General features: G+C 38.8%; 1 long non-coding RNA gene across 1 annotated transcript; it reads right to left on the reverse strand.

Moving 5' to 3' along the window:
* Nucleotides 1-10,181: 10,181 nt before the first annotated feature.
* Nucleotides 10,182-12,257, reverse strand: LOC146555563 (uncharacterized). Its single transcript, XR_014889244.1, has 3 exons — nucleotides 12,164-12,257; nucleotides 11,156-11,248; nucleotides 10,182-11,025 (listed from the first exon to the last, which is right to left on the reverse strand). It is a non-coding gene; the product is annotated as an uncharacterized LOC146555563 (long non-coding RNA).
* Nucleotides 12,258-26,804: the final 14,547 nt, after the last annotated feature.

Raw genomic sequence — 26,804 nt, forward strand, 5'->3', positions numbered from 1 at the left:
AACATTTCAGTAGCCATGCTGATCCATTATGGCATCTTCTTCATACTTTTGGACTTTATGACTTTATAACACTAGCCCGCTCCATTGAAAAAGACCAGCAAGAATAGCAAAAAATAACAAATCTCAGAAAGATTACTCCTCTGCTTTCCTCTGACATCCACACATATTCTCAAGCAGACATCCTTACCTTGCATTTAAGGGTTTTTCTTTTTTTATATAATTCAGAATAAATAAAAGGTCTGGCACTCCTCTCCTCTCACTGAACTGGTCTTAATCAGCGTGCCTCCTGCGGTTTTACTGAGAAATCGGGCTGCCTAGGCAGGCACTGATTGGATGCTGCCATTTTGTGGTTCTGCAGTGTTGTCTGAAAGACCTCGGGCATGACGGCTTCTCACAATCTTGGAGGCAATGTCAGAAAAGCAAGCAGCAGTGAGAAAGTATTGACAGGCAGCTAAATCTTTACCAAGTTCAGTTATTTTAAAGACTACTTGTTCACAAAAATGTGTCCCTGGCAGCAGTTCAATAAAACTGTAGTAGAAATAGATGTGCGCATTCAAGTCGATGAAAGAAAGAAGGCTGTTTGCGATGCAAGCGCAACTCCCAATAAGACATCAACCTGTTCATTCTGTCCCGAGTATATATTAGAAGTTCTCAGTAGCCCCCACAGGCCATGAAATGAAAATGTGGACTCAACCAGTTAAAGCTGGACTTTTTTTGTCCCTCAGTTATTTCTCTCTTCATTGACTCTCCCCAGCTTTCATAGCCAGAAGTGCCTCTTTTTTGGATAGAGTTATTCATAAGACCAGGACCTCTTCGATTATTCTCAAGGAAAATGCAAGCATGGCCGTTAATCCGGCCTCAGACCAAGATTAACTCTGCTGCTGCCTCCAACTCTCCCTTTTGTTTGTTTGTCTATTTCACACATGCCCCCTTTGCTTATCTCCTGAAATGGTAAATGCCATTTGTTTTGTTCAAAGTAATTCGGGGTGTATTGGAGTGTGATTGTGTTCCTGAGAAGGGCTGCCAGGGCATAGATAAGCATGTCAGTACTACATCCTCTAAAATAAGGCTGGAGTCCAAGACCCTTATGTATCCCTATATTATGCATACAATGAAGAATACGGCTGTCATATAAATGCATCAGCCATAGAGTAAAGCTGGAGGTTATGATTGGATACTTGGATATTGAACATCTGTGTCCTTCCTGCAAGGGTGTCTTGAGCCAGCGTATAAAGTTTTGTAAGCTCAAGGCAGGATAATAACTTTCTCCTACTACTTCAGGGCTTCTTTATCATTTATTAATTTAATTAATTAATTTTAATTAATTTTTTTGTTTTGTTTTGGGTTTTTTTTGGATGATTTAAATATATATTTTCTTACATTTGATAGGCAAGTCTGAATAGTTAGACTTTGTAGTCTTTGCTATTAAAAAACAAAACCCATCAGTGGTTCACAAACTGTGGGATTGGCCCTTGTGTGGTGGGACGCAGAGGCACTTCCAGCAGGAGCAGAGGAAAAACATGTTGATTGAAACTGTGTTTTTTGTTTGTTTTATTTGAGCAAAAATTATACAATGAATGCTGATGCTGTCATGCTGACCTTTATTTCACTAAAGTTCAACCTTATTTTCCTTATTTTTTTTTTTTATGTTAATGACTGCGAAAAAAAAGTGCTGAATTTGTAGCATGAACTTGCTTCCATTAATGTAAACAACACTCGCCTTTCTCACTGATTTTAATGTCAAATCCTGCATGTTTGGACATGTAGAAGGCATTTTACAAGTGTGAAATTACGCAGAGGGATATTTTTTTGTAGCAGTAGTAGTTACAGCAGTAGTGCAAGTGTCGCTATTTGTTTCATTCACATCTCCTGCATGGACCCCTTACACTCACTGGTTACCCAAACTCTTGTTGTTTATGATGACTCAGGACTTAGAGCCTACTATTCACAAGGTCAGTGGTTTGATTCCAGCTGTTGCATCCATATGTTCAAGTGTCCTTGAGCAAAATATTGATCCCTATCTATCCTCCAATGCAAGCATCTGAGTTTGCGAGTTAAAAATGTGTCTGTGAATTCAGTTTAATTCAGAGTAAAAAGTGCTTGGAGTGCTACATAAGAGTGAAGAGTAAAGCCATATATAAATTGCAATCCAATCCAGAGTAAACTAGAAGATGGTATAACATTAACTAACCTTATAAACTTTTAGTTAGATTAGTTATATGATTTAGTCAACAGAACAAATAGCTAGGCACCACAGCAGTGTACTGGTGACCTCGCAGCAAAAATGTTTGAACCTCTCCAAAGACACACTTGTGTGGTTAATTGGTGATTCTAAAGTGGCTGTTGGTGTGCTGGTGAATGGTTATCTGTCTCTCTGTGCTAACCTGTTAAAAAATTGATGGCAGGGTGTTCCAGCAAGAGAGTGCTTAGCCAAGGGTAAAGGAGTCTTCACGCGTCGAATACATGAAATTCACTGAATCGCGCAGAAACAAATTGGCACCAGATGAATAACAAATGTCTGAACCCAGCTGTATGCATCACAGTGTTAGCAGGGGGGGTAGAAGGGTAATCCCTCGACCTGCACAGTATCCTGCAGATGAAACTGTCATCAGATCACTGGAGCAAAGTGTAATATATGTAATATAAGTTTTATTTTAAGTTTTATGGTGATAAATTGGATTTACTTATAGTCAAACATATAAATCAAGAAAAGCACCTTTGGAATTTTTCTAGTGATTCTGTACTGAAACGGCTCTTTTCTAACAGTAAAATCAAGTCGGGATTTTTCACATGAAAACTCTGAAAGGACAAACATGCTCATTTTTCCTTCACTGTAAGTACTGGGGGGGAAAAAGACTGATGATTTTTTTTTCTAAAGTACCTTGAATGAGAGTCACCAAAAAAATTCCTATTCCAATATCTTTCAGTCATTTGGACAGTCTATTCAAAGGCATTTAACAGACCCAGTGGGTGGCATGGCATAGTATATTTAGAGGAACACACTTAGTATGTCCAATTCCATCCATACTATAAAATAAATACTTTAAAATGTTAAATGTAAGTATGCGTGAATCTAACAAATGTGTAAATGTTCACTTGCAAATATGGTGCATGTGGTGAAAATGAGCCTACATCAGGCACCATTCATTTGTCAGGCACCATTCATTTGGCGCATCCCGACCAGAGGTTTGCTATCATTCTGATGAAAAATGACCTCATCTGTGCAAAGCCTTATCTTCCTCACTTGTGACCTGCACTTGCTCCCCAAACTCATTTACAGAAACATCCTATCATCTACCACCCGAAACCAGAGAGACAGAGAGAGACAGATGCTTGTTATAAAAGCCATAGTTATAGTTCAGTGAACTTCTATTGGCCCACTGAAGGTTTACAATTCATTTTCAACACAGAGTGAATTGTCTGTGTAGTTACATTATGATACCTATTCCTCTCATTTACTGTAGTAGCACCTACTATACAAAACTCAGCTAATGGTGCACATCCAATACAATTAAATGAGAATAAATGAACAACCCCTCCTTCTAAATGTATTCTGCAGAACTGCCTAAAGGCCTGGATTTGTATCTGACCAAATATATAATTTTTAAAGTTCACAGAAATCTGTCTGTACTTATGGTGACAATAAAGTTATCTAAAAGAGTCAAATTACACATAAGTCAAATGTCACATAGAGACTCTTTGTTGTCAAATTTTTAATCCATTAGAGTACTTTATTTTGATCACCTTTGAGATGTCTCTCCTCCTTCACTGAAGTCCATCTATTTTTTAATTGGACATATGTGAAAAGGAGCACACCTGTTTATCTAAGACCACAAAGCTAACAATGATGTTGTTTTAAAAAACCAACGGTACTGTATTTAAAGCTGAGCGGTACAAACCTGGAGACGGCCATAGATTTAAAAAAAATTCTGGTACTGGGCTTTGATGAGCACGGAGAAGTTTGGAAGAACCAGGACCGTTATCTGATCTTGCCACATAAACAAACTGACCAGTCCAAGGATGAACTGCCATAGTGAGAGAGTGACCAAGAACCATCTGATCACCAATTTCCCTGCCTTGACTATCTGCTCAGGTTTGTTATGTTCTAAGATTCAACGACTTCTCTTGTGAGATCAGTAAAATGTCTTTGTGTCTATATCACTCTGGGTGAGGGTCAGATTTTCTCGGAGAAGCGTCCAGAAAAACAGTAACCACTGGGACACTTCACTGATCAGATGCATGAAGAAAGAGTTTTCTCTGGTTTTATTAAGCAAAGAACTGTAAGTGTTGTGACATGAAGAAACTACCCAATGCCATACCAAAGGTTTTTCAGGGATAGTCAGGGTGGTCAGGGTTGAGGAAAAGTTGAACTTGACATCAGACTTGCCTCGAACAGAATAACAACCCTGAGCAGATAGTGAAGACAGCAGCTGGGCTTGTTAAGGAGCTGCCCCATGAATGTCTTCGACTGGCCCACTCAAAATCTAATCAACTTTTAGGGAGACTAAAAAGTGTCTTTTCACAGATATACTATCCAACCTGAGAGGGACTCGGACTTTCTGGTGAAAAGTGAAAATCCTATCATCCCATACCCAAGAAGACTTGAGATAGTAATCAGACTCAGGGGTGTTACGACTAAATACAGAGTCTGAATATTTATTTTTCATTATTAATAGAATTGTAAAGATTTCAAAACAATTATTGTGTTTTATGATGTCATTATGGGTTTTAAAATAAAATAAAGTAATTAATTTAAATAATTCTATAGCATTATAGGCTGCATTATAGCAAGACTCAAAGGGGTCTGATAATTTTAGTCTGATAATTTTATGAATACACCTGTTTTTCTTCCATTCCATTTTTGTTACCTACAGTCTTTTCAAACCCCACGTTTTTCACTCTTTTGTGAATGCTCTTAACTTTGTTATTTTCAGAGACCATTGTCCACACCGGCCATCAATGTTTGCGTTTAATGCTCATCTGTGGGCTGCTTCAGCGCCAGATGTCTTCAGAACAAATGAACATGTGCAAACACAGAGAGAAGGACGATCAAAAGAAAAATAAACAGGTTGGAGCCACAAAAATAGCAGCATGCAGACTGAAAGAATGACGGACCTTGTTTTACTTATTCTAATAAAATAATTATTATAGTGAGAATGCGACGTCTCCATATATGATTATTTTTATTGTGAGTGTTGAAGCTCAGGGATTACATATGGCTACAATGCAGTTATAATATCGTGGCTTGAACAGTTCCGATTTTACCTAGCTGTAATAAAACATATTCAGTTGTTTAGGCACAAACTATATTTCCAGTGTATTTACAGCATGACGATAACTGAAAATGTCAATATAATGCAAATTTCTATCCAGTAAATACATCTTATTAAAAAGTTTGTCCAAGGTATCTCAATATAAAGTAAATTGTGCAGCCCTGGACTTTCAAAGCAGTCACTTTGAATAATCCAAAGCCATATCCTCTTTTTTAAAAGCTGATGCATCTGATTTACATTTAATTTGCATATATCTTTGTTTTAAAACATACTCATTGTGGTTATGGGTGACCAGTCTCGGATTTTCAGTTTTTAGCTATTGTTTTCCTGACACTGTGGTCTCTTCAGCTTCAACATACCGAGTCACCTGACAATAAAACGTAGACCTTGTAAAGGATTTTTTTTTTTAAGTGATGGGCTTCCAGGGAGAGGAGTCAACTTGAGTTCCAGATGGCAGCGCTGATATGAGAGTTAAAGACCATTTTTAGGTTGACTGCTTTCAAGAGCAAGTGACCCTAGACAGTGTTTTGCATGAAGAGATGTGCCAGGTTATCTCACATGCAACACACCAGCTGGACTGCAACCTTAATAGGACACCAAGAGGGCTCGCCATTGCCTTGAGGTCTGCCTCAGGGCATTGTCTGAGCCTAAAGGGACTTAAGCACTGCACTGACTTTTGTGGCTGTAGCTGTATTAATGCTGAACTCGACTGTTTACTTTTTCGGGCATATTAGCATTATTTTGATCAGCTAAACTGCAAGTAGCCCCAAAGGCTTTGGACAAAGTTTTAGTTGGAAAGCACTCTTTCTGCTGCAGTTGTACGATTAAGGAAATAGGTTGTTTTTGTTTTGTTTCTTTACACATACTGAGTCTCCTGACTGTTAAGAATTGACCTATGACAGTGCCCTTATGTGATTAACCTCACCTGTGAATACTCGATCTGCTGTTGTTGCACCAGTTGCATAAATGTCTTTGTAGGTGAAATGGCAAAGCTGTAAACACAGCTCGCTGCAACAGCACAAACCAAATTAGTTAGGGATGCAGCAGAGGAGAGGATTGGAGTTGGGGCGCGGGCTGTTTTCAGTTTAATCAATCATTCCCACTGAAATCCAAGTTTGGAACAGGGGGAGGCGAGCAGTAGAGGCTGGGAATATGTGGTGTTTTGCTAGGAAAAGGAATCTCACTTTTTCCCCTTAAGGAGCTGCACTGAGCCAGCTCGTTTTTCACCTGGGTGCGGCTCATTCATTCATTAGGCAGAGAGATAGGGACGTATACAACCGATCTGTGGAGCTGCTTCATTACTCTCTGAAGCTGGGCAAGATCAGACCACGCTGTGGAATATTTAACCCCCCTCCCCCGCGTGCTTCCTCCTCTTCCTCCTCCCTGCCATGGGAACGATGTGTGTTCAACAGGGTTTGGGTCTCTGCTCATTATAGAGACATGATCATAACTCAGTGATGGGTGCTTGCTACATGCTGAGAGAGCAGCACTTGCAAAGGCAAAGATATGCTGATCCAGTGAAGGCACTGCTGCCCTGAAGAGATAAATGAGAGATGTGGTTTTGACTGAAACGTGATCACGGAGGAAGACAGAACACCTTTCCATAACGGCATGTATCCACTGAGATGTTCTTTCCAACCCTTTAAAGAACAGATTTATTAAAGTTGGCTCCGTTCCCAGAATATCCCAGAATAAAAATAGAGGATTTTTCTTTCCAATGTATTCAGTTTGTATTGATTAGCACACTGAGACAGCTTTATTACTTATGCATTTGGTGGTCAAAGGTCTCTCGATTAGCCTCCAGTGCATTAGCACAATGAACATAGCTGCAATGTGGCTATTAGGCATATCCACATCCATTACAGCGGGTAATATGGATGTCTTTACTGCCTCCTTTGGGAACTTGCACTCAGATTTTATATTGCAGTTTGGTAATTGCCCACTGTTTCTAGATAATTCTTTATAAAAAAGTAGGAAGCAAAATATTATGAAGTCCCTTCTAACAGGTAGAAATCTCCAGCAGAACCAGGCTCAGGGAGGGGCGGCCATCTGCCGTGATCGGTTAAGGTGAGGGGAGGAAAATGGAACAAAAGACAGAGCCAGAGATTAATAATAACTAATAATTAAATACAGAGAGATGTGTGAAAACACTGAAGAAAAAAGTGACTGAAGAAGAAATACTCAGTGCATCATGGGAATCCATACACTTATTGCATCGTAACCAAAGGAGGATTCAGGGTCACCTGATCCAGCCCTAACTATACGCTTTAACATAAAGAAAGGTTTTAAGTCTAATCTTAAAAGTAGAAACAGTGTCTGTCACATGTGTTACTACAATCATCATAATTATAGTTCCTACAATTACAATAATTATATAATGTGTACTAGCACAGGAGTGAGGACTTCCTCACTGACGAGTTGTAAAACTCTTATGTAAAAGCACAATTAGCAAATAATAAACAGTTATGCTCATGCATGCATTATCACTTACTAGCTCTGGCATAGTTCAAAATACAATATATAATTCATACATTATGTATTCATTAAATTAATATTTTTAATTAACCAACTAAAAACATAAATAAATTATAGTTCATGTGTAAAGCCAGCATTTTCAGTTCAGCACCCAAACTCTAAATATGAAACCATGCTGTTTTAATAGCTGCTGTATTCAAGTTTAGTTTTATCATGCTCAAATATTCAAGGTCTTTCCGGAAAAACATGCTTTCAGAATGGGAGCGTATGTTGTTCTAAAACCTGCATATACCTTTCAGCATTATGTTGCCTTTCCAGATGTGCAAGCTGTCAAATTGCTGAACACTCATGCAGCCTCATACTATCAGAGATTCAGGCTTTTTGAACAGAGCACTGATACCAAGCCAGATGGACCATATCTCCTTTAGTATGGAGGACGCAGCACCCATTTTTTTTTTCTCAAAAAGAATTTCAAATTTCAGCTCATCTGATGACAGTTTTCACTTTAAATGAGCATTGGCCTAGAGATTTCATGTGTTCTTCTTTGCATACGCATACTTTAACCTGCATTTTCAAATAGTTCAGTGAACTGTGTACACAGACAGTGATTTCTGAACGATTTCTTGAGCCTGTGTAGTGATTTCCATGAAAGAATCGTGTCTGTTTGTAATGCAGAGCTGTCTGAGGGCCTGAAGATCACAGGCATCCAATATTGATTTTTGGCCTTGTCCCTTGCACACATAGAATTCTCCAGATTCCCACAGTTTAGTCTTTTTTCTTATTTTGTTTTGCTTTTCAATTAGATTATGTAATATGAATGATTAGATATTCCAAGTGTTCACAACTTTATGTCGAGAAGCATTCTGAAATGGTTGACTCAGATTTTTGCAGATTGAACTTCTGTCCATTTTCACTTCTGAGAAACTCTGTCTCTCAGATATGCTCTTATTATACTTAATCATGTTATTGAGCTGTTACGAGTTAACCTACCTAATGTTTCTATAACGTCATCTAAATCACTATATAAATAGCATTTATTTACTCTACATGTTAATGTTTTATTGATATTGCATCCTCCAGCGCTGCAAACCCTTGGCATTATCTCAATGAACTTGTGCAACTTGTTTAGTCACCTGAAATGCTTTTCACTTCACAGGTGTGCCTTGTCAGGGCTCTTTTATGGAATTCCTTGCCTTCTTAATAGGATTTGGACCATCAGTTGTGTTTCATCTTGATGCATGCTCAATCATCCAGGTAAGTAAAGACATCAGTTGTGTTGTGCAGAAGTCAGGTTGGTACACAGCTGACAGCCCTATTTGACAACTGTAAGAATTCATATTGTGGTAAGAACCAATCCTAAGAACCTAAGAAAAGAGAAATGACAGTCCAAGAACTAAAGGTCAGCAAGTCTGGAAAATTGCTAAAACTTTGAATGAGTCCCAAAGTGCAGTTGCAAAAACCATCAAGCGCTACAACAAACCTGGCTAACATGACGACCGCCCCAGGAAAGAAAGATCATGAATTTTCCCTACTTTGTTTTCTGTTATGATTAATAGACTGTGCATAAATTATACAAGTGTCTAATATTTTTTTCATGAAGTTCCCCAATAAAAGTGTTTGACTCTTATTAGTCTCTAAAACAATAAAACTTTCTGTGTATATGTGAAAGTTTTCATATTTACTTAATTAAAGGCATATGAATAAACCACTGCAGGTGTTGGCTTAGACAGCTCCGACAAGTCTGAACACATTATTTCAAAGAACACGTTGTTGTACTGGCAAAAACTGGGAGAAAAAGTTCTTTTTTCAAATTTCCACCACTTATTTCAGCAGATAATGGCCATGGAGGATCTCTGCTCTGCGGTGACTGCATATAAGCAGGATGTCAAGGTGAAAGCAGGCTCGTGGCAGGACTGGCTGGTACACTCTAAGAAATAAAATGTTGTATTTACTCCACCCAGTTATGTCAACCAGTTCCACACAACTGGGTTAGTGAAATATAAAATGTATGATACATTTAATTTGAACAAGAAATTTTAAGTACATCTGATAAGATTTGGATAATTAAATGCAAATCAAAAGAATCATGTTGTATTAGCTGAATATCATAATGTTGATATAACTAACCTTGTTGATTTAAATTGAGAAGACTAAATAAAACCTACTCAACCAAAACAAGCTCTACTTACTTTGAGAAATAACATGTTGTATTTACTCCACCCAGTTATGTCAACCGGTTCCACACAACTGGGTTAGTGAAATATAAAATGTATGATATATTTAATTTGAACAACAAATTTTAAGTAAATCTGATAAATCTACTCACCCAAAACACGCTCTACTGAAACTATAGGATTAAATCACTTTAACAGAATTGCAACTTAGTCTATTTAAGTTTGTAAATTAAATAAATCGAACACAAGTTTATTCAGTTAACCTAACTTTAATAACACTTTGTGTAAAACTTGTTGAAGCACACTTTGAGCAATTCAAATGCTTCTAGATCTTTTCCCCCAAACAATCTTTACATATATTCAAGTGCATTTTAGGTGCAGGAAGACAAGATACAGAATGTCATGTTAAACTGAAATGATTAAAACTGGAAAGTGTTGTGATTCCAACATTTTTAACATTAACATGACTTAATTTAAACTTGATTGGGCTACAATGAAAAGCCCACAATACAGCCCTGCAAACAGCAGGTAGAAATTACTTTTGTGTCATTTTTGTCCATATTTAGAAAAATAACCTTTGCTTCAAAACTTAAACTGAAGTCCAAAGTTAGGAGCAGTCTTTTTCAGTGTAGTTGGATGTTGGTAAAGGTTCAAGAACAAAGAACGCAGAAAAGTGAAAGGCCTTGCAGAAGTTCTTGTGGCAATTCAAACTGAACAGTTTATGAAGTGCAAGGAGAAGGGTTCGAGAACCTTAAAGTTCAGTGTCCTCTATAGTTCACTGCAGGCTGTTTCACTCAAGCAGTTTGTTTTTCAGAACCTGCACCTTCATGGATAGGTTGTTCCCATCCAACTCCATCAGCACCTTCTGAAGAAATTCAAATGTGTATTTCAGGTGCTTTGGGTAGCTCAGATTTAGACTATAGATTAGTCCAAGCAGGAGGGCACAACCCTTTGCCACATCACTAAGAGCTTGCAGCACAGTGCATCCTTCTATGATGACACCAATGTCCTCAGGTGTATCTGCAGAGTTTGCTCTCATGTCTGACAACATAGACTCCCAAAGTCAGCTGCTCTGTTTCTCTGCTTGCACCAAGATCCACATCCTTTAAATAAAAATTAAAAAAAGATAAGTTAATTGCGTACATATACATATGGACAAGTAAGTCCACCTTCCATTTCCAATCCCAAATTTAAAAAAGGAAAATAACTGATCGTTTTCCTTTTTTAACTTACCAAGAATTCCTTGAACAGGTCATCTGGCTTTTCATTTAAGTAGACACAGACAGCTTTCAGAATGCATTCCTGTCAAACATCAACGCTGGGATTCTGGTGGAGATAAGAACTCAATATGAGAGAAGTTTCCTATTTTGGTTCCTTTCAACCTCTTTACAAAACAAAGTCAAAAATATTAACACATAGCAGATATGTGATTAAGCAATGTTTCATAACTCACATCAGTGATGTGCAGTGAGGTTCATGATTGGTAAGGCACTGACTCCTCTGTGTCAGATTAACAAATATATGAACCCAAAAATCGAAGCTTTTCAATTTTGACATTACGTGAAAGCTTTCATTTTTGCTTTAATCAATTCTAGATTGTTCAACAATATATTTAATAATTGTGCCCCTAAAAATATTAAAATTAAATAGAAGATTAGAACTGGGCAATATGGACTTAAAATCCTATCATGACATTTTGTGGATAACAATAAGTCTGTGAAGGTTCACAGTCATCCAGGTCATCGTAGTCTAAGGAGCTTGGAAAGAAAAGTGAAGCTTCTTCAGTGAAGATTTCTGACACTAAACCAGAAATCAACATGGAGTCGAATTCTTTCAAACAATGTAGCAACTTAATTGATGCACATTTCTAAAATACACTACACATTCATTTCATTCTTCAAACTACAGGATCGCTGGCGCTCCCAGTGGTCATTACTGATGTCAGGGAGCAGGTGCGGTAGATGTTGGGAGTAATTTTAAAACTGTCGGTCTTAGTAGGCAAGTCTCATCTTAACAAGAATCGCAAAAGATTTTGGAAAATTACACCGAAGCGGGTTCAACAATATTTGTTAAATGTTTTCATACTTCTAACATGTGAGAGAGGTATACAAGCTAGAGTGTTAAAAAATTTGCCAGGCATCATTTGTTTAAAAAAAATGCAAAAGTATTCCCGAAAGTGTCAGATGTGTATCAGTTAGTATACATTAATCAAATTTGTCATCCTTAAATTGTTGAACTTACCAAATAATCCTCAGATGGCGATGGATTCTATCCAGGATGCTAAGCATATGCAAGTCTCAGTTGAAAATGGCGGATGATCAAACTTCCACACTGCACATGTGCAAACTCAGAAGTACGGAGAGCCTATTAGGACAATCCTCTTTAAATTAAAGTGCTCTTCATTTTAAATGAACTTTTTACATTGGATTTAATTTACTGCATTTTGTTGTATTGAAATATTATGTTATTAATTAAATTCAAAACAACATACTTGTGTTTAAAGTTAAAAATCAATTGGTGGCATTAGTTTTAACATGAAGCATTTACATAATGCTACCAACATCAGAGTGTCATTTCTTAGAGTGTAACTTGTTGACATCTGTCATATGCATTTGTTTGTGGAACAAGGCTTTGCCACAGGAGAGACAGATACTCTCCAGAGAGTGACTGAGCACAAAGCCCACTCTTTTTCTGAAGAATGAGACACAGGTCTGCTAATATACAGACTCTATACCTGCACATATGGCTGACTCGTGGACAGAAAGCGAGGGCAGCTCAGTTATACTGAGATGGTCTCTTTATCTCCTATTACCGAATGATTTCTGGGGATTTCATTGTAAACGAAAGCACAGCAATGATTTATCTCTTTAGACTGCTGTGATAAATGATGCTTCGGTGCAAAAATACTATTTGTGTAATTGGATCATTCTTTGGCCCCTGTTCCATAACTCCTCCGTCAGGCTGCTGGTAGAGTTATGTGCACTAGTGGCAGGTAATGTTTTTCATTATATGCCAGGCCAGTTTTATATATAGAAAATGGGTAGGAAGGGACTGCGTCTAGCCTGCAGACATTTGCTTGGTTAGTCCCTGTAGGTGCATTCAATATTGATTGCTTGAGAGTAGAGCGCTATCCCCACAGAAAAGCTGCATATGTACTGTACGCGCAGAGTGGAGATACTTGGTGTTCTCGCTTGGCTAAATTTAGAAGGCAAAGCAATACTCAACATGACATCCTCCAAGCAGAGGTGCCATAGAGTACACTTTATAGCTATGGAGACACAAACAAACACAACTCCATCATAGGCCTTTGAACACAAAGTAAAAAAACAAACAAAGACTTGAGCTTTGCTTTCATCACACTCAGTATATATTTTAAGTCTAATTGGTTTTCAGCTGCTGTGAAGGTAATGCCCTCTGCAACTACTTCAGCGCGCATGGTGACAGGGTTGGTGAGGTGAATAAATTAAAGCATGAAGATGCACCTCCTAGGAAATGTTTGAGGGTTCCAAGGCTGTTATGTAAACAGCCTGTCTGCTGATTTCAGACGTCTGATAGCAGCTCACTTCCTCAGATAAGATTTCCACGAGCCTCAAGAGAAACTCGTACCTGCATATTTATCTGTCCATTAGTCTCTGTCTCTCACCTCATCATCTTCCATCTCCAGGTATCAGTTACACCACAGAGCATGGTAAATATTTGAGATTTCCCCCCTGCCAATGAATCAAGTCTCATTTTCAGAGTAGGTGGGCATATTCTGGAGGAAAAAATGACAGTGTTTATCTCCATTTTCAGTGCTCTGCTGCATGATGGGCACACTCTATAATCTAACAGATTAATTCAAGGCAAAAGTTCCCGATTTGCATTCCTGAGGTTAACTCTCGTCTCATCCGATTTTCCCTTTGAGCTTTGATGAATCTGCGGCTGAATAGTAATATTTTTTTTCTTTTTTCACACAGTTAATGTTGGATTAAATGAAAGAGTTGTCAGTTTTGAAGAGCTGGTAGTTTTTGGCTGTCAAAGTATCCTGCATGGTTACTGCCATGCTCAGCAAGTGATTTTTCTAATCAGCACATCTCACGTGAAAATAATTAAACCAATCTCTTCCATATGCACTCAATCGTGAAAAGAAAAGACATAAATGTGAAAAGCTAAGCCTGGTTGGCTCATCTGTGTTACAGAGCTTGAATGAACAATATGGAGTCTGGACAAATCACCACTGATCTCAATGCACAGTATATTTTTGTGTTGTTGTCTTAGGTGACACTAAAACAATACTTTAGAAAGGTGTTTGTAAAGACCTTCTTTGAGGTCTTAATTCTTCTGTATTTTTTCTCATCCTCAGATGAAGCCTTTGTAATATTTTTAATTCTTTTTACAGTGTGAATGGTGCCATGCAAATACATTTTTGTGAACAATTTTTAGGCACTACAGCTGAATCTGGGTTTGTCCTGGCATGAGATAAGCTGGATACTTACATATAATAAGGATGCTCAGTGGAAACCCACAGAGCAGGCGAGAAAAAAAACCCTGGAGAAATGCATCAGAGGAAAGTCAGAGGAAAAAGTGTTTGGTCAGCAGGAATAAAAACGCCTCTGATTTTCTTCTTTTACACGCTCATTTTCCTCTCCTCAAGACCCAGTTCAGGCAGCATTTAGCAAAACCTGTCATTAAGGAAAGCAGGATTTCTAAAGCTGTAACTCACCCAGATTTTGCACGGTGTTTAGACTGGGCAATTTAAGTGATTCACAGTTGAACAAGGAAGATGGGAAGAAAACAGCCTTCATACCTGGGGCAGCAGCCGGTCTTCTGCCCACACAGGTAATTACAGTTATGTAAATGAAGCACACAGTCGAGGCCTGGAACAAAAGCAATGCCACATGTGCAAACTGAGAGCCTGACGCCGGCTCACCTGTACATGCAGAAGCAGGTACATCCAGCGAGGCAGATTAATTATCATTTTGTTGGAATAAACAATTAGAACAGCCTCTGCAAAATCACGAGTCTTTCTCTGGGATCAAAAATCACTCTGTGAATGGCTTGCAATCTTCTTTTTCTTGTTTCAGTATCCGACTGCAAGATTGCTTTAGCAGGAAACTGAAGGGTGAGAGTGGTGATTAAGAGGAAAAAGAGAAACCTGGCAAGGGGTGATGAGTTTTGGACAGGAACCTGATGAGGCTCAGGTGATGAAAGGATGGTGTTCTCTCTAATTCATTAGTGGGCTAAAGCAAGATGCAATGAGGTGTTCTCTGATGGCACCATTGAGCACGAAGCGTGAACATGCTGAATACAACATTCGGTCACACTGCCACTTTTCAGTGCTACATTTGAAGTGAGTGTGCCACAAGAAGACAAGAGAACCAACTGCAAAGACAAAGTTCACCATACTTTAATTGATCCGGCCAGTATAAAAGGAAGTGAAACATTGGAACACTTTATTAACATAATAACTATAATTAACTAACTTAATTAACTAACTAACTAATTAACTATGAGCCACAGTGGGCGACCGTGGCTCAGGGGGTTGGGAAGCGTATCTGTAACCGGAAGATGGTCGGTTCGATCCCTGGGCTCTCTGTCCTGGTCGTTGTGTCCTTGGACAAGACACTTTACCCTACCGCCTACTGGTGTTGGCCAGAGGGGCCGATGGCGCGATATGACAGCCTCGCTTCTGTCAGTCTGCCCCAGGGCAGCTGTGGCTACAACCGTAGCTTGCCTCTACCAGTGTGTGAATGTGAGAGTGAATGAATAATGGCATTGTAAAGCGCTTTGGGTGCCTTGAAAAAGCGCTATATAAATCCAATCCATTATTATTAATTATTAATCCCCTGCCAAGTTTGGTGCCGCTGATTCACACGAACAACTCCTAAAAACAATAAAGCTTCACCTACCTAGTCTTCAGCGGTGTACCAGGCTTGAGGCAACTTTAAACACAAACTTACACAGAAAGTGAGTGAGACGCACAGAAGTGATGGATCCTATGGACGCATAACCCGATTCCTTCAGATTCGGCAACTGTTTGTCACAAACAATGCCTGTTAACTCTATTTTTGACATTAAGCTGCATAAAGAATATAAAGAGGACAGGAAGTCACAGAAACACTGCTGGTGGTTGCTGATTTTCAAAATAAAAGACCATGCACACTGTATGCTGTGCTTCTGAAATTCAGAGTGATTCGAAGCAGAAGGGAACAAAACTACATCAGAGATGCAACATTGGAGGCATGCATCCAGTGTATTCCCACGGTAATAGAGAACATAATGTAGGCCAATTACATCCCAGCAGCTGAGGTACAATATTCCTGGAGCATCTGAAGAGGGAAAAATCATTCAATTATTGTGATATATCATTGTGATATATTATCAGCCCAGCGTTACAGTATCACAGCATTCAAAATGTAAATATGACTAAAAACAGCATCCATGTAAGCACTAAAGCATTACACTGTGTCTATACAGTAGGTATAACTTTTCTCATTCATTGGAACTGAGGTGGACTGAGATGTATTAAATCTGTACTGTCACTTGTTACTATGAGACAGCAAACTCTTATACTGCAGGATCACATTTCATTTCTCTATAACTGATGCCTATTGAAGCTGCCAGGATTTCAGATCCCAAACCAAAATGATTTCTTACACTTTTTGTCCGATGATTTTGTATCATGGTTACTTCTTTAGCGCAACTTCCTGCTGAGACTAACCCTACTGATTTACTGGGTAACAGAAATCAGACACAGGATTTTAGAAAAAATCCCTGCATGAGCTCAAGGCACAGCTTGCTGCGCTCATACACGGCGGCTTTTCAAATTCAAGCTGATGGTTACAAATTGAACATTTTTTTTCTCTCTTAATTGTAAGAGTTTCAAATTTAATTAAAGCATTTAAAGCAACTTCTGACAATATACCTTTTCTTAAAAATGTCACAGTTGGAAAAACAGATATTACCATCTGACTGCCTTTCCTGTGTTGCCTATAGTACAGAGATTCTTGCTGAGTATTCAGCTGACTGCTAATGAGCCCATCTCCTGTTAATTTAATTTAGAGCGTGGGCTCTTCCATGTAGCCACCACTGTTTCTGCTGCAGGGCCTTTAATCCCTGCACAATTAATCTCTGGTCTGCTGTTGGTGTGGCACCTTTGTTACATCCTGTCTTTCCTGTCTTACATCCTTGTGTTTTCTTGTAACCCAATGCATTATAATTTACATAATTAAGTGCTCAGGTAACTTCCCCAACAAATACAACAACAGATAGCAAGGATCATCAGGCGATCCACACCAAAACTGTTAAAGGAAGCACTGTGTACTACTCGATGTGTATAATTTCCTAGGTAGAGATGCAATAGGATGTTGCGAAAGGCATTTCATGTTTTTAATGACACTGACTCTTATTGTGAAAGTAATGATCCTTATCTACTGATCATTTTCATTGTCAATGTCATTGTGTCTTCAGCATGCCTGTGAATAATCAGCCAAAGTGGACTCAATGTGCATCACCTTGAAAAATAACAGCTGAGCTGGAATACGAAAAGAAGGTCAACACGCATTCTCATTTTCCTTCTCATATTAGAGTAAATGATCAAAAATGTGAAATTTAGGTAGTATTATCAATCATAATCTGTCTGCCTGAACCAGAAATCACACATCCATCCTTTTCTCCTCCTTATTTTCAAGGTAGAGCTGTCGCTTTGAAAAAAAAAAAGCACAAGAATGAAAAGGCAAAATGTAACTGCACTTTTAGAAAATCCCATTTTCTGCATCATTTCCATATATTTCCAAAAACAATCATAACATCACAGATATATCACAGATTTTGTCTGGCAAGGCTTTACTGTTTCCAAACAGGGCAGCTTCATATCCTGAAATTGCTACTATTTCATTTTGCTGCTACATCAGTCGCGCACTGCAAAAACTGAGTTGCTATTTCTTTTTGCCGTCATATACTGTTGTGTTTGCAGCCACAAAGGGATTGATGTCTTAACTGACGTGAAACTCGTTGTTTCGTGCAATACAAAGTTCATCTGCTGTGCCGATCAGTGTGGTGGAGATGCGCTTTGTCCTCAAGTGGAGCGCATATCCTAAAGGCGTGTGATAAATCTCTCTTACAAGAATCACTTGAGCCTTGGATACAATTTATGCCTTTTTGTTTTGTTTGTTTGTTTGCTTGTTTTTTTCTGTTTTTAGAGATCAACGATCAAATCCTAAAAATAGAAGATCCTACTTCTGTAGCTGTAGAAGCGACTTTGCCTCTTTTCAGACCTTATACATTCATTTGAATATATGCAAAGAAAAGAAGTGACTTATGGAAATTGTCCGTGCCTTCTGTCTTTCTTTTCTGATCTCCCTTTGGGGTGGGGGACTGTTAACAAAGCCAGAATGAATGCTGCTGAAGTGAGAAGGAAATGTTAATGCATGAAATGCTTTTTCGGCTCCACTCTCTCCATAATGCTTCTCAATTTGCCCAAACTTTTCTCAAAGAAATTGGGTGATTTTCATTTTGCTCTTGAGTGAAGAGCTTCGGGAACATGCCTGTGTTAATCTCTTCAGGATTCCCTCTGTTTAACCCCTCACTGAGACATACTGACAAATGGGTTTTTCTTCTTCCTCTGTTGCGCTGAAATAAATCATTGCACCCGAGAAAACCAGAGTGGAGTTATTATTTATCCTTGGATTAATTTATTATCTCTAAAGCCAAATGTATTTCATTGCCTTCTCGTATATTCCTGTTTCGTGATGGCCAAAAGTATTTTACGGTGAACCGCTACAGTTAGTGTCCTGTGTACTGCACGGTGTGGACAGGCTGATCAGCTATGTCATGTGACTTAATGTGACTTGGCATTAACAATGGTCCAAAGTGACAACTGTGGTTGTTTTTGTCGTGAGCTTGATACTATTCATTAATGACAGGACCAACAATCCAAGCAACAATATGTCCCCTAAAGCTCCTGTAGTAGAGCGCTGAGGGGAGGGAATGATAAAGTGTGAGAAGGACCCAGGGGCTTTGAATAAAAAGAGATAGAGGAAAAAGTGAAAAAGAGAATTCCACCCATGATGAGAACCACAGCTTGGGGCGCACATCGCTCACATGTCCACCAGAGAATGAAAGTGCGGCCGCCTGATTTGTGCCTAATAAAGTTGTCAAATCCTATCAAGACTCACATCTACCATATAAAGCACTGGCCCCCAGTCAGAGCTAGTCAGGGGTGATCAGGGGTAGCCGGTAGTGGACAAAACCTCATAGTGATAGATGATGTGATAGCACTGCCTTATGGAAGTGGAGGCCAGATGATAGAGGGTGAAATGGGTGAACAATTGACAGCCACGGGTGTTTCTGCTCAATTTATTAGGAGCTGTAAGCATCCAAGAATTATAGTGATGATCCTAGTCTCCTGGTAGCAAATTCATCACAGACTCTGTGAAATGAACAAGTCTTGGAATATATTTTCTTCACACCTCAGTGCCTGAAAGCCCACTCTCACAGTGGCTGATAGGTTGGCAGGAATGTGGTACACATCAGTGTGCCTGTGCTTGCAGACAGGTCCTGTTCTATGCCTTCCCTATTTCCTCATGCCCACACTCCCATTAAGGAAGGCTGTATCTATGGCCTGACCCCTAGGGGGAGGCAGTGCATGGTGTCAGAAGAAGCAGCACATGTCTGCCCACAGAGGACACACTGACCGCTCCCTGTAACAATGACGAGTCAGCCTCAGATAGATCAGACCAAACAGGATATTTAGAGAATTAGCTACTAGTGGTCACCATTTGACCCCGAGGGCATCAGGATCTTAAAAGCTTCAGGTCCTGTTTAAGATCATTCAATCACAGTTCTAAGATAGACTTTTTAGAAAACCACTGACAGCTGAAGTGAAAATGTTGCTTTTTAATATTAACTTTAACAGTCAAATGTTTCCACAGGTTGCCTGTTGAAAACTACAACCTAGAGCTGTTATGCTATCTAGCACGACTACCCATTGCTCATACAGTAATATTACTTTATCTCTGCATTGGAGACTTTGACAGAGATTTAATTTCTCTTGAGATTACACTCAATAGCTCATGGGTCCATCAGATGGAAAATTATGTACTACTAATGTTTCCTCTGCCGCTAAAACACAACACGCTCTCCCGCAGTTACCAGTTTTTATTAGTCTTCCAAACTGCTTTTTTCTGCTTCACAAATTCATCCGAAAGAGTTTTGCCTGAACTCCCTTTATCAAAAGTTTTCAAATTGTGAAGCTGAAAAACCAGATGATGCTCGCCCTTTCTGTCACAATACATTCCCAGTTTACAAACCCGATTTGCTCCATGTGCAATATCTGAGATCAACAGGGCAGCTGTGATTGAGAGGGTTGTTTGAGGTCTAAATCAGTCTAGGGTGGCACGTTACAGGGAGTTAGGGAAATTGCTTTCATCTCTAACTTGGTGATGGTGTTTTTACATTAAATCTGTGATGAGACACACATATTATAACTTCAGATTCACAAAATGAAACAAAAAGTATCCTGAAGTTGAGAGAGTTGTATAAGCTACTGGATCATTATTTTTTTATATATTCATATGTAATATAACTGATAATAAAAAAAATACCCGAAAGCTGTAATAAAACATATAAAAATAGTATACCCACCAGCTGAAATATGGAAGTTTCTGCCTAATCATGTACAGGTCCACTAGCGCTGCCTCAACATCTCTAATCTGTGTAGGCAGGGGAAAGACCTGTGGGGGGATTTCTACATCAGGAAGTCAGCAACAGATCATTTAGGTGTAGCCCAAAAGCCCATTTGGCTTGATATGGCTTGATATGATTAGGATATGGTTAGCTTGGAAAGCAGGATGACTTTGGTCTTTCTTTCTCAAGCCTTTCCTGAACAGTTTTTGTAATTTGATTGGGTTCAAAGTCATGGTTGAGGGACAAACTTGGTCCAGTGAGATTGCCATGTGGGTTTGCTTGGTAAGCAATCAGTACCCAAGGTTACACAGATGACCGTACTGCAGCAGCTTCCAGTGCTATTTATTTCAGCTATCAGTTGTTTTAGTATCTGTTTGGCGCGATGAGTAATCTGTAGATTAACCAAGGAGAATTTTTTCTGGCTCACAATTTAACTGCTTTGGCTGCCTTTTAGCACTCTTATTAACATTGTTTCTAACAGCAGCAGGTTGACTTTTTCAACAAAAACAAAAAAGATCAAATGAACCTAAATACATTTGCAGCACCAACGAACTTTAAACGTTATCATTAGCTGGTGATTGAAATCCATGTGTGAAATTTGACACCATCCCAAGCTTGTTCAATCAAACTAACACACAAATACAAAACTGTTGTCCTAACTGACCTATCACACTGAGTTTTCAGATGAATATTATATTTTATAATATATTTAAACATTGAGAAACATTTTTTAGTTTTTAGTTATGTATACCTAAAGCCATCATTATTATTATATTACTATAATATATACTACATTTGTGAGGAGCATTCAACTTGCAAGGGAATTTCTCAGATCTTACAAGCTTATTCAATTCAGGTTTATTTCTATAGTGCCAAATCACAACAAAAACCACCTCAATGCACTTTATACTTTAAGGTAAAGACCCTTCAGTATTCTGGAGAAAACCCTAGCAATCAAGTGGCCCACCAGGAGCAAGCACTTTGTGATAGTGGGAAGGAAAAACTCCCTTTGAAAAAGAAGAATCCTCCAGAAAAACAAGAAGGAGCCAGCCATCTTTTACAAGTGAATGAGGATGATGATATGAAGCTGATGCCTAAGTTCAAGAAGGAAGATCTGTCATCACTCATCTGCCTGCTTTCCTGAGTTCAGCTGACTATCGCTTTCCCACATTGTCAATCTCAACACTGACATCATTTCTCTAGTCCAATCATCTTCTTGCTTGCCTTTCTTGAGCCAATCAGCCTCCACTTTGGTTTAAATCTGTGCTCTCCGTCATTCTCCATTTTCAGATTCTCTTTCATGCAACCCACTTCTTCTATGAACCACAAGTAAGCCTGCAATCTGAGAGTGAAGTGCTCTGTTAACATAATATACTACGGTATGGTGTTGTATGGTCTTTAAGACATGATGGGTACCTTTCAACATTCATAGGTCCATTAGTTTTTACAAGATCCCCCAAATCACTGGCTGAAACCCAGACTTCAAACATGGCAGAGCTTCCACTATGTGGATAGATGGCTGTGGATATTCACTGTACCTCTCTTCTGATTTCATCTGCACATACGGCAATTTAAATCAAAACGTAAAATTTGGATTCATCACTTCTTAAGACCTGTTACCACTGATTTTTTACAGTTCTTATGTAATGTGGCATGCCTCCACCCTTTTCCCTGTTACCCTACCTTAAGAAAGGCTTCTTGACAGCCAATATTTCAATGAGACGATTTGTAATGAACCGACGAGCAAATCATAGATGGATGAACTGAAGGATCACATGCATCTCACAGGTCCTCTGTCAGACATTACAGTGAAGACGTTGCTATATCTTACGAACATTACCAGAGAAAGTCACAAGGAAACTCTGGCTTCTTGGAAGTAAAATATAAAGAAATGATGGGCAGCTCAAGACTTTTGCACAGAGTGAAAAAGTTATTTCATGGTTTCTAAGAGGTCTCTCAACTCACACCTTGTTGCACTGCCCCCCAGTGTCCAAAAGGCAAATAACTGCAAGCTTAAAGTAGATATGTATATGTGGATGTAATTTTTCATTGATAGATAAACATACACACCAACACAAAACACAACACAAAACCCTCCATCTATTCTGATAATTTTGAGGCTACTGATAGTACTGATAGTACTGCTGCATTCTAAAGGTACATAAACTTGTATGACTGTGTTTCTTTTCAAATTCTGCATATTTCTCCAAGTAGTTATCTCTTTTTGCTTAAAAGGAAGAACAAAATTAAAAAGAAAAGAATATTTCAAGTGGGAGAAATTACAGTGTAGAGTGTAGTGTATTCATTTAATTTAAATTCATGGCTAATCATTACAGACAGTATTCAAGAATACGTTTGGAAATTTTCTATATTTTCAATGCTATTAAAAGAGAAAAAGCTAACAATTAATTGATTCCACTTACAAACAGTATCTGTGTATATAAAGATTGACATAACGTCTTCGTGATAAATCAGAAAAGTCCTTTAAAAAGAGCTACTCAGTGTAACTGTGTTCACTTTCACTCTGCATAAAAAAAGTCTTCAGTTCTGGGGTTTCTGGGGCTGCCAGAGAACTTTTTTATTTGCCACTATCTCCAAGCTCTCTGAGCTAAGTGTACATCTTAGTACTTTTGTCATGTTTTATGGCTGCAATGTAAGTTTATCTATATGAATGCCAGACTGAATAATGTATTGTGGTCAGTGTCACCAAGCAAAATTTTCTAGGGCTGAAATATTAAGGCTAATATGGCCAAAAGAGTGGTCACTTCAGCCTGTCTCCTAAAGAAAGTCTATCCCCACAGACCTCCATGTGAAAATAACCAACGTAAAAGCAAAGACTTAAAGTTATGAGTGAAGCATGCTAACTTTTACAGTCATCTATAAACCACTTGAAAGTGATTAACAATGAGGTAACTGCATCTATGGATGTATGTTGCTAACTAAGCTTGCTAGCCCTAGCTAGATAACTCTCCATCTGATACTGTCACTTTTGGCTTCAAACCACCCAAAATGGTGCTAGCTGAAAAGTTAAGCTTAGTCTTTAAAACTCGGGGTCATAAATTAGTATGTGACATCAGAGTGACTAAATCCTTTTTTTACATACAGTCTATGGGTTTTACACATTGTCATAAATCGTCTGGATTCAGGAGTTCTGCGGAGAAGCTCTTGCAGCTTGTTGCTTTGTTTTCTGGTCTTCAGCTGCTTGTACATATAGTGCCCTTATCTTCCTTAATAAATAAAAGTTATTCTTTAAATTTTGAAATGTGATTGTTGAAGACTATATGCCCTCCCAAGTCCTGACAATGTTGGACAAGCAGGTTGCTTTAGCAAATGCTGTCTTTGAAAACACACCTGACATTTGGGTGATTTTCAGTGTGTCCCCAGGATTGTGCTGAGACTTTAGTAGATACCTTGGGTGCCTGTGACAGTGACAGCAGGCCTCACTAATCACATTAGATTTGGCTATGGCAAAGACAAGGCCATGAACAACTAAGATAGATGGATTAAAGCAATTTAGCAAGTATGGATTACCCTTCACTACAGTGATCAGCGTGATAAGGATGGTCTCGAAGCTGGATTCTCAAACTCTCCAGCTGTTAGTTTGTATTGTGTGTGTGTGTGTGTGTGTGTGTGTGTGTGTGTGTGTGTGTGTGTGTGTGTGTGTGTGTGTGTGTCTATATATTGTTTTTCATTTTGCAGCAATTTTATTGAAACATTTTGTGATATTTATCTTCAAAGTTGCTTTATGAATAAAATGTTACTTATGTATGTAGGAACCAGTGTTCCAAAAATATTCAGTGAGACTGTTCGTCCCCAATTTTCTGTCCTGTAGAGGAAGGTGCTGCCTTTATTGGATATCACTGTGGGGAATGAAACTCCAAAAATAGTCAGTTTTGAAGGTTCTCAGACCTTGGTATATGAGGTATGATGACAAAGTTCTAGATGGCAGTTTGGTGTGATAGCTACCACTATCTCTACAAAGCAACAATCTACCAGCCATTGACTAACCAAGTGTGTCTTTCTGTGTGGGGTTAGCATTCTTCTCCGTGTGTCTGTGTGGATTCTCCCTGGGTAATGCACCTTCCTCCCACTGTCCAGAGACACGCATGTGGTTAGGTTAACTGGTGGTTCTAAACTAGCAACAGATTGGTGACCTGTCCAGTGTATAGCCTAGGCTCCAGTCCATCATGACATGAAGGGGATAAGTAAAATAAATGTACCCCTTCCAATATGGCTGCTACTTCTAGATTGCTGCCTTGAAGCACCTCTCTCCCTTCTGACCATTATCATGTTTGTTTTTGTGATTTCAATATGGACTTCAAACTTGTGAAAAGAGCAGCCATCAACTTCTGTGTCAAATTGACCTGACTGTCATGTCAAGAGAAATCAGTCGTGATGAGAGTTGGGTCTCAGGCTATGACCCAGAGAGAGCAATTATTAGTGGAAGAGCTAACGGTGTCCGAACCCGAAGGTCATCTGACCAGGAATGCGAGCAGGATCATGGTTGTTTTTGACATTCATGGGTTTGTGCACCGTGAATTTGTCTTCTAAAGTGAAACTTTCAATCCATATTCTACTGTAACATCCTGGGAGAACATTTGGCGCAAACAGCCTAAATTGTGGCTTTTGCCATCACGTGTCTGCTCACAGCCCTTTGAAAATGACTTATCCTCTTTATACCAAAATGAAATTCAAGGTTAAAAGTTCAGACTCAATGGACGCAGTACAGTACTAGTGAAGTATCGAGGTTTGTGCAACACAGCTGCTCAGTTGTTGGATACACTGGAAAAAGTCGATTTAACGGACTGTTTCAGAAAGATAACTTGTTAGTTTTTGCTGGAAATCAAGGACGAAGTACCAGTCTCTTTTCTTCACAAGATCAAGTCTCGTACCACTGAGTCCAAGGACTGGTGAGAAAATTCTTTCAGATTCAGGTAAATAGATTCTGATTTCACAGGTTAAGTTCTCATTGATTTCCTCTGTTCTCCCATAGGCGTGGGTTCAGGTAAGGGGTATTTTATTTCTATTGGCATAGGCTTGGGTGAGAATTTCTCTACAGGGCAAGAGTGGGTCAAGCCAGTATGTTTGGAAGGCAGACGCACTAGAAAGGACTCTGTGCTGAAAGAGGACGGGCAAGGCAAGTTTGCAAGTTAAACTACATCACTGTTTAACTTAACAATGCAACAAGGAGTGGAATGACATGCCCACGGTTACATACTGCATATGATTATAGAAGGTGTGCCAGTGGATCTGGGGAAGTCACACCCATTGCTGGAAAGATTTAAGCAGAGTTAGACAGAGAGAGATAGTTACGTAGGTAAAGACATAGAGAAGGTGAAACAGTACCCAAGAAAATTGGGAGGGGGGTAACAAAAAGACTAGTTATAAGTAGGTACTAAATTTAAATCAGGTTTTGACTTTTATGGGGACTGCACTTTATAATATCACAGTCCAGGCTTCGTTAAGCATTTATGCGGGGAATGACATGCATTAATTTGAGACCTACATTAATATGGTCTACACTAAACTTCTATTAAGATATTTATCATTTTGTATTGAAATTAAACTTCAGGGGACTTAGATGAGGCTGAATATCTAGAACAGACAATTGAGTGAAATATTCCTTCATCAGTATATGAGCTTCAGTTGAGTCAATGCCACATACTCTGGCCCATCTGGTGTAATTAAGACTCCACCAGATTTGTATTAATCCACAGATAAAAATAGTCCAGCATTTTACAAATTTACCCCCCCACCCCCACCCCACCCCCACCCACACACACACACACACACACACACCCTTTTTTAAATTGAAACTCTATATTTATAACCTGATGTGAAAGACTCATCTTTAGGGCCAGTGCACTTAAAGCAGACAAAGACAGACTGGAATAGACAGAGACTATCCAGAGATAAGTTAAGCATTGCCTGTTTTTGAATTTGGAAACAATATTCCTAAACTATTTGAAATAAAGGTAACAATCATAGAACGTGTATTCATTTACATTTTTTCCCATATTTTAAAATAAGCATGAGCAGTAATGTTTTTCCTGCATCTTACATTTAAATTTAAGGCATTTAATGTGCACCAGTGAACAGCTGGAAACTGGTTTTATGCAACATACTGTCTGGCAGTGTGGTTAAACCTTTTTTATGGTTTTATCTTAGGAGAAACATAAATGGAAAATGGGATTGAGGTAGCTGATTTACATTCACA

This window comes from Mchenga conophoros, linkage group LG17 (assembly GCF_057382185.1).
Source record: "Mchenga conophoros isolate Kocher_MC1m ecotype Shallow Benthic linkage group LG17, M_conophoros_male_GT1.1, whole genome shotgun sequence".
NCBI lineage: Eukaryota > Metazoa > Chordata > Actinopteri > Cichliformes > Cichlidae > Mchenga > Mchenga conophoros.